Here is an 11,559-nt window from a genome sequence, read left to right on the forward strand (position 1 = left end):
AGAGTGCTCCTAGGAAAGATAGGTAGGGATAAGACCTTTTAAATATCTAACTCCTAGACAGAACAACATTCATCAGGGAGATCAGCGGCAAGTCAAGACAGTTTAAACTGATCTACGAAGAATTTCCTCAGATGATATTTTCTTACGTCACCTTATAATTATTATTTAATTTAATTATCCACATTTATGTGAATCTTTATAAGCCAAAACTTTTATTAATAACTTTATATTCACATTTTTACGTGATATGTTCATTAAAAATTATAAACAATTTTATATAATTTAACATGAACATAATGTGAATTTTAATGTTCTGAAATCTCATATTAAAAGCATAAAAAATATTTATGGTTTTAATTTAAGTATATTAATAATATTCCACTTAATATTGTATGTATATACATAAATAATAAATTATACATGCAAAAACAGAATAAATATTTTTATACACAAATTATACAAAAGCTTTTAGAACTATTTTTAATGTATACATTATTTTTTAAGAAAATAATAATAATAATAATAATAATAATAATAATAATAATAATAATAAAATTGAATTCATTGCCGTGTGGGTCTCCTTCAAAAGCCAGCAACACACACACACACAAAACAGAATAAATATTTTTTATATACAAATTATACAAAAACTTTTAGAACTATTTTTTATGTATACAAATTATTTAACCAAATGATATATGTTTACCTAATTATACATATAACTTAATAACACATTAAATAATTATTTTTTAAGAAAATAATAATAATAAATTGAATTCATCGCCGTGTGGATCTTGTTCAAAAGCCATATATATATATATATATATATATATACACACACATATCACATTAATTATTATTATTATTATTTTTAAAAAAAAAATAAAAAAAATGAAACATTTACCGACTCAACTGAAAGAAAAATTAAAGACATTCAATTTGTGGGGGCTCTTTAATATTAAATAAATAAATATATATATATACACACACACACACATATCACATTAATTATTATATATATACACACACACACATATCACATTAATTATTATTATTTTTTAAAAAAAATAAAAAAATGAAACATTTACCGACTCAATTGGAAGAAAAATTGAAGACATTCAATTTGTGGGGGCTCTTTAATATTAAATACATACACGTTACTTTGCATTATTCAATACATGCAAGTCTTCATCTTCTACAAATTTTTTCTTCTTCTGAATTTGTTTGCTCTAAAAATTTTGATCATCTAGTATCAAAAAATTTTAGAAAACAATTATCAATTTTAAAACTTCAACCGAGAACAATGTTTTCGCATAAGTAATACTCCGAAGATGTTCTAATGTAAATTTTTTATCAGATCTTCAAGCTTCTTATGCAAATTTCAGAAAGAAAATTTTCAAAATTTTATGATATCGGATTTTCAGAAAATGAAAACAAAATTTCAAGACAGAAGTATCACGGCTCTGATACCAAATGTTAGAGATTTCTTAAAAAAATCATGTTTCTACACATTTATGAACATGATAAATAATATGCGGAAGCAGATCGAGCGTTACCTTCGGCCATCGAATGATTTGTAAGTTTATTTCCTCCGATTGAAACATTCTAAGCATTCCAACTCTCTCCGTAGATGATGTATTTTGTTCTTATGCGGTGTGTACTTAGGGACCTCAATCACCGCTATTTATATGCATTTCTCATATCATCGATGTGTTTATCGGGAGCTCGAGAGTCAAAAGAAGAGGCGCATGCGCGTCTCAATTTTCTAAAGTTAAGGCGACTTGTACCTTTTGTCAAAAATGTAGGCTATGATCGTCGTCATTTTTTACACATTTTTCCTTCTTTTGATAGATATGGGTCATTTTTCTTACACAAAATATTTAGGTAGTCTAGCCCAAAAAAAAAATCCAAATAGGAACTATCAAATATCAATTTAATTGCTAACATGTTAGTATTAAACTTCAAATATCATATTAATCTATATTTATCACGATATTCTACTATTGCATATATAATTAATTTTATATATATCTTCTTGTGATACTCTAATTTATTACTTTATTAGAAATTGCATTAAAAATATAATTACAAAATTACACTAAAATTTTAAAAACGTGGAGAGAAAATTTAACTCATATGTAGAACATTTAAAAATAATATAAAGATGAATTATTTGATAAAATTAATATATAGGTTATATTTTACTTTTGAAATTATAAAAATTACTACAATCAATGTATATTGTAGCAATAATTCATTAACTATTAATTATATATTAGGTGAAATAACTATAAATTTTGATATTCTATTTTTGGATTTGTATTGATAAGGAGATCATTTTTATCTTTTCACAATTGAAAAACAAAGTCCATGATCCACACACACACACACATATATATATATAGTATTTTACAATTTTGAATTGGATATTGATAGATGATATTTGATTTTATATTTTTTTTATCTTGAATGTGATTAAATCGGTTGGTTTAAAGTGAGTTATTTAGTGCGAAAATTTGTTGTATGCAATATAATTTTATGACTTTGTAACTGATCATATTAGCTAATAATTGGAATTAATAAAAAAATAATATTTGTAAATTAAGGGATTTTATATTGCTAGTTCATTATATGTTTTTCAAGTTTTTTGATAAAGAAAAAATTTTATACTATTTTTCGTTTTGATTCAAAAATATGCTTCAATTTGTACATCATTATGAAATCAAAAGTAAAACAATTATTGATAGTATATGATTTAGATTGAATATAAGTTATCTTTCTAATTCAACAAAATTCTTTATATTTTTTACATGTACTTAATTTTATTAGTATTTTAATTATGATATTTTTCCCACCATTCTCATTTTACAACATTCATGAAACAAGGTTTTTTTTTTTATGAATATTAACTCCTCAAGACGCTTCTTCGAGAAAAAAATTTGTCCACCTAATGAAAAATTTTTGACCACCCCTAGGGTAGGTCATTGAAAACTTAGATAAATGTGGTTAAAGTTGATATTTTAGATCTTGGTTTAAAAGATGACATGTGTGAAAATCATTTAGTTTGGAAAGTTAATACCCATATAGCCGATCTTGCAACTAGCGAGAATGTGCTATGTGATGAATTATTTTTGAAATTAAGCTAATTTTATATAAAATCACGAATAATTATATTAAAAATATTTGTAATTACTTCGTCGTACTTTGTTATTATTGTTTGGATGATAAAAAATATATAATTATTTTAAAAATATGCTAATTTGTCTAGATAACGTGTGACTTTTTTATTTTGTATAAATGTAACCATTATTTTAAATATGTGTAATATGTTTTTATTGAATATTTGTATTGTGTAGTATGATAATTTGAACTTAATTTATTTATTCCATTTGGCAAATTTTTTATAGACTAATTGTCGTGGAATAAATAATTGAGAAAAATCTGAAAAAAATTGAAATAGATATGTTGCACATTGGTTTTGTATTTGGTGAAATAATAGAAGTTTTATTGAAAATTTGACTTCTATCTTATCGAAATTGCCGAGACGTGGTTAACGACTTGGATACTCGGAGTCAATTCACGAGATTTTTGTTGGTCCCAGTGCGGAATTTGAGATAATAAAACCCGAAAATAAAGAATAAACTAGACACCGAGATTTACGTGGAAAACCCCTTAAAATTATTAGGGTAAAAACCACGGGCAAGATGAAAAGAATTCCACTATAATATTTTGTGGTATACAACTCACTCACTGTGTTTCCAAAGAGAACATACACTCTCTTAATACAGGAGAACAAACAACTTACAAATATTATAGAACTAATAAGATGAGAGAAAACTCGAAGAATGAATGATTTCAGAATGAAAGAGGGGAGCTCTATTTATAGAGCCCCTTGTTCGTGTGAATACGCGTTAAAAACGCGTTATTCTCGTCTGAATTTTCTTCGTCAAAAGTTTGCCAACCTTGTTTAATTTTTTTTCAAAGGCTGCAAAACATTTTGTCCCTACAACAATAAATGCATATTGCCGACATTTCTCCCACTTGGAGATTTGATTGAGAATCAACACATCTCCATACATCTTTTCAATCTTGCCATTACATGCTGCTTACGTTTCCGCTAGGCCACTTGAGGATCTACACCACTCAAACTTATCAGTGTTCACCGGCTTAGTCAGAAAATCAGCTATTTTATCTTTTCTATGGATCTTCCGCATATCCACACTTCCATCTTCTACTACTTCCCGCACAAAGTGAAATTGAACTCCAATGTGTTTCGTCCTAGATTGAAAGGCTGGATTCCTTGCTATGTGCAAGGCACTCTGACTGTCACAAAACAAAGAAACATTCTCTTGTTTGTGCCCAATCTCCTCCAATAACCTTTTAATCCAAATTGCCTCCTTGCAAGCTTGAGTAGCTGCCATGTATTCTGCCTCTGTTGTAGATAATGTCACAACTGTTTGCAGTTTTGAAACCCATCTTACTGCTCTTCCTGCAAGTGTAAACACATAACCAGTAGTAGTTTTTTCTTATCATGATCACCTGCATAATCTGAATCGACATAGCCCCTGAGTGTAAAATCCGATCCTCCATAACACAGTACAGCATTTGAGGTACCCTTAATGTATCTAAGAATCCTCTTAACAGTGCTCCAATGCCCTCGTCCAGGATTCGCCATATACCGACTAACTGCTCCCACTGCTTGATAAATGTCCGGTCTTGTACAAATCCTAGCGAACATCAAACTTTCCATTGCTGATGCATATGGTACTCGAGACATCTCCATCCTCTCTGGTTCACTGCTAGGACACATCTCGGATGATAACTTGAAGTTAACAGGAAGATGGGTTGATTTGTCCAACAACATAGCTATTGTTTTGTCCAACAAGGTCCTGTTCATCCGCTCCGCCACTCCATTATGTTTGAGGTGTGTAAGTCATCGTGAATTGTTTTTTTGATGCCTTCATATTGACAATATGCATCAAACTCTTCACTGGTATATTCTCCTCCATTGTCAGTCCTCAAACACTTGATTTTTTTTTTCCAGAATCAAGTTCAACCCGCGCTTTGAAATCTTTGAAGATCTGGAAAACATCTGATTTCTTCTTGATTGGATACACCCAACATCTCAAGTATCTCGCTCCTCCTAGTGATACAACTGGTGCTTGCCTAACAACCGAATGAATCAGCTCCAATATGATTTTGTTCCTGGCAGTAGAAGTGCCAAACTTTAATCTGTGTTGTTTACTGGTAACACGGTGCTCACAAAAGGGTAGTGACACTTTTGTAAGTCCCGGCAGCAGCTTTCATTCTGAGAGAATTTTCAACCCCCGTTCTGACATATGCCCGAGCTTTTTATGCCATAACACTGTTAATTCTTCTCCTGAACTAATTGATGCAACAGCTAGTTCCGCCTCTTTGTGTGTTTCTCCCAAAAGTGCATACAGATTTGCAGCAAATTTTTCCGTCTTCATAACTACAAGCGCACCCTTCACAATTTTCATGATCTCGTTCTCGATACATGTTTTACACCCAATGTCATCCAATTGCCCCAAATACAAAAGATTTTTCGTCAGTCCTTTCACATGTCGTACCTCCTGAATGGTGCGAATGGTGCCATCAAACATTTTTATTTTGATAGTATCGACCCCAGCGATTTCTAAGGCATGATCATTTCTCATGAATACAGATCCTCCTGAGACTGGTTCATAATGATCGAACCATTCTCTCCGAGACGTCATGTGCCATGTCGCTCCTGAATCCATAATCCACGTGTCACAAAATTTGTGTCTGCCTTCTGCAATAGTTGCTGCTTCGCTGAATAATCTTTCACCACTGCCTGAAGTACTGGCCACATTTCCTTGAGAACTTTTCTCGATACTCGTACATTCTTTCTTGAAGTGCCCTTTACCGCCATATTTAAAGCAGTAAATATTTTTCTTCTTACTTCTCGACTTTGATCTATCTCGTCTTTAGCTCCCATTGAAGTCACGGTCCATAAATCTTTCTCTTATCATCGGCAAAGCCTCTGCCTGCTTCGAAGTTACCAACATATCTTCCTTATTCTTGCGCCAGCTCTCTTCTCCGAGAACCGCATTTAAGATATCGTCGAATTTTAGAAAGCCCATAAGAATATTGTTGGTAATGTTGATGATAAGTTGATCATATGAATCTGGTATACTTTGATGTAGAAGCTCCGCACGTTTATTTTCTCCTATTTTATGCCCCATAGAAGTGAGTTGGGAAAATAGTGTATTTAGCGTATTGATATGATCGGTCATCGATGATGATTCCGTCATCTGAAGAGTATAAAGCCTTCTCTTTAGGAAAATCATGTTGTATAGTGACTTGACCTCGTACATCTTTGTCAGAGTATCCCAGATAACTTTGGCTGTTTTTATCTCAGAGATACTTGACAGTACTTCATCTGCAATAGCCAAGTGTAAATTGACAACAACATTATCATTCATCTCATTCTACTTTCCATCGTCCGTAATTTCCACCGGTCTATCTCCAATAGCCCCCAAGCAATTCTCCTTTCTTAAAACTGTTTGTATCTTTATTTTCCACATCATAAAATTACTTCCGTTGAGCTTTGCTATCTCGTACATGCCGCCATTATGTCTACAACAATTTAGTAGACTGAACAAAATTAATCCCGCCTTAATAAAAAATCTCAAAAAAATCTTTTCTGAAATGGAAGATCAGTCTAGGCTGCAACCACAGAGCATACTCAGAATTTTAAGAAATTTTAAATCCAAGGCTCTGATACCACTTGTTGGTCCCACGTGCGGAATTTGAGATAATAAAACCTAAAATAAAGAATAAATTGGACACCGAGATTTACGTGAAAAATCCCTAAAAATTATTAGGATAAAAACCACGGGCAAGATGAAAAGAATTCCATTATAATATTTTGTGGTGTACAATTCACTCATTGTGTTTCCAAAGAGAACACACACTCTCTTAATACAGGAGAACAAACATCTCACAAATATTATAGAACTAATAGGATGAGAGAAAACTCGAAGAAGGGATGATTTCAGAATGAAAGGGGGAGCTTCTATTTATAGAGCCCCTTGTCCGTGTGAATACGCGTTAAAAACGCGTTATTCCCGTCTGAATTTTCTTCGACAAAAGTTTGCCAACCTTGTTTAATTTTTTTTTTCAAAGGCTGCAAAACATGTTGTCCCTACAACAATAAATGCATATTGCCGACAATTTTCGAAGTATTCTTTTTGCTCAAGAAACCCTCATATTCTGCAAAATAAAATAATTCAAATCGAAAGATGTTCCTCGCTTTGAATTGAATCTGGAGGTCGATGGCAGCATGTGTCAATAGTTGGGACCTTGATGTTAAGTCAATGTTACCCTTGAGATTAATCTTTTTATTAACTCGCATATTTTAACATATGAATCCAAAGAACTTTGGGTGATATGAGTGTTAGAGTAGGTATTCAACAAGTCAATTTGTAGCTTGAACTTTATTGAAAAACTATATTTATTTTAATAACATTTTACTATTCTATTCAATTTTATCATTTACTTTATCTGTATACACATACAAACTGCATAGATAAAGTCTTTGAATATACTATAGGTACCATGAGATCTATCTCTCAACATAAAATCATGAAACTCATTAAGGAGCGTAAAACATATTCTAAACAGGTTTCTGGTCGATTCAGCCACCTAAAATAAGGATAAATTTCGATTGAGCTTGAGAATAACAGTTTGTGATGTAAAACTCATATTTTATTGGTAAGGATATGGAGACGTCTAAGATCGATGAAGTTACAATTCACTGGACCGATTTTTGGAAGCAATGCTTGAAGTTACACTAGAAGGAAACATTGCAATTCCAATATTTTAGATCGTATGTTTGATTGTTCTGTTTGCAGAGTGTAGTGCTTGAGGAATGACAGAAAGATAGGAAGAAAGAAAAGTTGGCTTTCTTCATTGAAGAAGGTTCTCAGCATAGATTCAGAGGAAAGGAAAGCTGAGGTTCGTAATTTAGAAACAAATCGGATTGGCTAATAGTATGATGACTTGTTTGTTTATGAATGGAAACTAAATTTTTATTAAGTTTTTAATTCAGAGAGCGAATAAATCGAAGAAAAAATGGTTGAGGAAAGAAAAGCCATCGGTTTCAGATCCTCAAAATCCAGGGACTGTTGAAGTATCGTATCCTCGTCCTCTTCTGCCAATAAAAGATGTGAAGTTGATGGAGTTGGAGGATAAACAGACAAAACATGCTTATGATGTAGCAGTTGTTCCTGCTGCAGCCCATGACAAGGATGTAGCAGTTAACGAAATTGCTAATAACAAAATTATAGACACAAAAATTATAGAAGTAGGGAACAAAAGCAATCTTATAAAGTCAAAGCATTAAAAAAAATAAGTATATTATTGAAAGTATGAATATCATGTATAAAAGAACAACAAGAAAACAATAAATCAAACTGAAACGTGTATGAAGTACAATTTCGTTAAAACATATTTGTCCCCTCCGACGGTGTTTTGAGGATCTGGACGGACAATTGTTTCTCAGGATACAACGGAAAAACCTTGCAGCAACTTAGCACAAAGTAACTACATCGGCGAATTGAAATTGTACATTCACTTTATCACCGAAATTTAACGGAGGCAAATGAAAAGCTAACCATATGAAATGCAAGAAAATGCTTGATAGAGATCTTGAGTGTTTGTAAAATTTATTTATATATATATGGAATGAGGAAATGAACACACCATTTATAACCTCTAAAATGCACACAAAAAATAATGAAAGATTAGCTAACTCAGTTAATCTTCCAATTAACTAAAGAATATAAAGAGTCAAAAATCTTTAATTAACTCAAGAATGTGGAAAGTCAAAAGACAATGAACCACAACTAGCTCAAGATTGTGGAGAGTCAAAAGACACTCTCACATTCATGAGACATAATTTTTATCCAAACTTTAAATTTACTTAAAATTTCCAACATTAACTACCACACCAGAAACTCCTGAGCTACCTCAAACTTTTACTGTGGCCAGATTTGTCGGAAAATCAAAGGAGGAAATGGCGGCAATCAAAATTCAGACAGCATTATGTGGTTACCTGGTATAGTACTTTGATAATATAGAAGGGATACACATATTTTCTAAAGAATCATGAATCAGAAAATTTGGTGTTACTTTTAATTCCTTACTGAAAAACAAAATTAATTGATTAGAATAGAGTTTTTTATGGTGTTGCTAACATTAAGGCAATGAGAGCACTGCGAGCTCTAAGAGGGACTAGTCAGAATGAAATCATTTGTTGATGGGCAGATTGTGAACCGTCGAACAACAAACACTCTTAAATGCATGCAGGCTCTTTCAGATTCAATCAAGCCGGATCAAGATGTTAGAAGAGAATCGAGCTCTTCATAGACAGCTCCTGCAGAAATGTGCTAAAGAACTGGAGAGCTTGAAAGTTGGTATATTCTACTAATGCCCTTTTTTTCTTTACAAACATGGCAACATCTTTTACAGATGGGAAAGGAATGGGATGACAGTCTGCAATCAAAAGAACAAATTGATGATCTTGCTCCACAAGTACGAAACTGCTATGAGGCGAGAAAGAGCATTGGCTTATTCATACACTCATCAGGTACTCACTTTATCTCCATCTACCAGCATTGCATAAATTTAGAAATTTAACCTTTCTTTGACAAAGATTTTGTATATATGACCTATTCAATTTTTAATCCAAGGTGAAGAAAAATCTGTAACATTTGAAACATTCAAATGGAAGTATTCACTTCCGTAAATGTTTTATGGCATCATAAATCTTACATTTTTGTTAACTTGACGACATGTGAACTGAGCAACAAATGTGGAAGAAGTCAGCAGGCTCTTCAAATTTACTTTTCATGGACCCAACTAATCCTCATTGGGGTTGGAGCTGGTTAGAACGATGGATGGCTGATAGGCCATGGGAAACTCCAAGTTCGACAGAGAGAAGATATTAACAGTGATTCTGTATCGACAAAAAGTGCTATCCCCAGAACTAGTCAAGGAAAAATTACAAAATCTTTTGCATGTCACATACTAAACTCAGAAAATATGTCATCACCAATGTACCAAAAGCCACCTTCTAGTTACCAGTAAATTGGAACTCCCACTCCTCCGAAGGCATCTGCATCTTCAGTAGCAGCAAGAAAATTGAAACCCGCGAACCCAAGAGGATGGAGTGCTTTAAGTCAAGAAGATGATTCAAGAAGCATTCTTAGCTTACAATCCGAGCGTAATAGGAGGCATAATATTGTTGGTTCATCAGTTAGAGACGATGAAAGCTTGGGAAGGTCGATGTCAGTTCCGAGTTACATGACATCCATTCAATCTGCAAAGGCAAAGTCTAAGTTGCCAAGTCCATTAGGAATGGCAAGTGGTAATAATGTTAGCCAAATTGCAAATAAAAAAAATATAGAAGTAGGGAACGAAAGCAATCTCGTAAAGATACAGACAGAACGGCATTTTTAGGAGCCATCTTTATCCAATTATACTCAATATAGCAATCTATAAATGAAAAGCTTTCGAAACACTGTCGATGAGTAAGTATATCCATGTTCGGCAGAGGGAATTCATCTTTTGGGCAGACCTTGTTGAGGTCACGGTAGTCGACAATCAAAAACAATATACGAAAATTAGTATATTATTGAAAGTGTGAATATCGTGTATAAAATAACAACAATAAAACAGTAAATCAAACCGAGTCTTGTACGAAGTACATTTTCCTTAAAACAGATTTGTCCCCTCCGACGGTGCTTCGAGGATCTCGACAGACAACTGTTTCCCAGGATACAACGGCAAAATATTGCAGCAACTTAGCACGAAGTAACTACATCAGCGAACCGAAAACATACCTTCACTTTATTACCGAAATTTAACGGAGGCCAAATGGAAAGCTAACAATATGAAATACAAGAGAATGTTTGAAAGAGATAAAATTTCCATATTTTTGAAATGAAGAAATGAACACACTATTTATAATCCCCAAAATGCATACCAAGAGTCATGGAAGATTAATTAACTCAATTAATCTTCCCATTAACTCAAGAATATGAAGAGTCAAAACTCTTCAATTAACTAAAAAGTGTGGAAAGTCAAAAGACACTTCCAAAATAATGAGCCACAACTAACTCAAGAATGTGGAGAGCCAAAAGACACTCTCATATTCATGAGACATAATTTTTATTCAATCTTTAAATTTAATTGAAATTTCCAACAAATAATTCAAAGAAGGGATCTGCAAAGAAACACCTCTCGTTTCCACCTTCACCTGGCCAACCCAGGTGGCATTCTGGGTCATCGAAGGTCGACACTAGCTCCATTGATGTCAATGCTGTGAGTCGAGTTTTATGACCAAATTTTAAATTTTATTTATTTATTTTACATATGAGATTTTATGTTTTTTTTTTACTTTCACATGAGTCGGTAATAAACGATATTATCTATCTTCTATATTTTTGTTCTTTTTTTTAAAAAAAATTACATTTTATTCCACGTCCTCTCTCCGAGCTCTTAGATATATCA

At 32.6% G+C, this 11,559-nt stretch overlaps 1 pseudogene; it reads left to right on the forward strand.

The window, feature by feature from the left end:
• The first annotated feature begins 7,766 nt into the window (after positions 1–7,766).
• LOC142554776 (protein IQ-DOMAIN 2-like) lies at positions 7,767–11,388 on the forward strand (annotated as a pseudogene).
• Positions 11,389–11,559: the final 171 nt, after the last annotated feature.

Source organism: Primulina tabacum, chromosome 8 (genome assembly GCF_025594145.1).
Source record: "Primulina tabacum isolate GXHZ01 chromosome 8, ASM2559414v2, whole genome shotgun sequence".
Taxonomy (NCBI): Eukaryota; Viridiplantae; Streptophyta; class Magnoliopsida; order Lamiales; family Gesneriaceae; genus Primulina; species Primulina tabacum.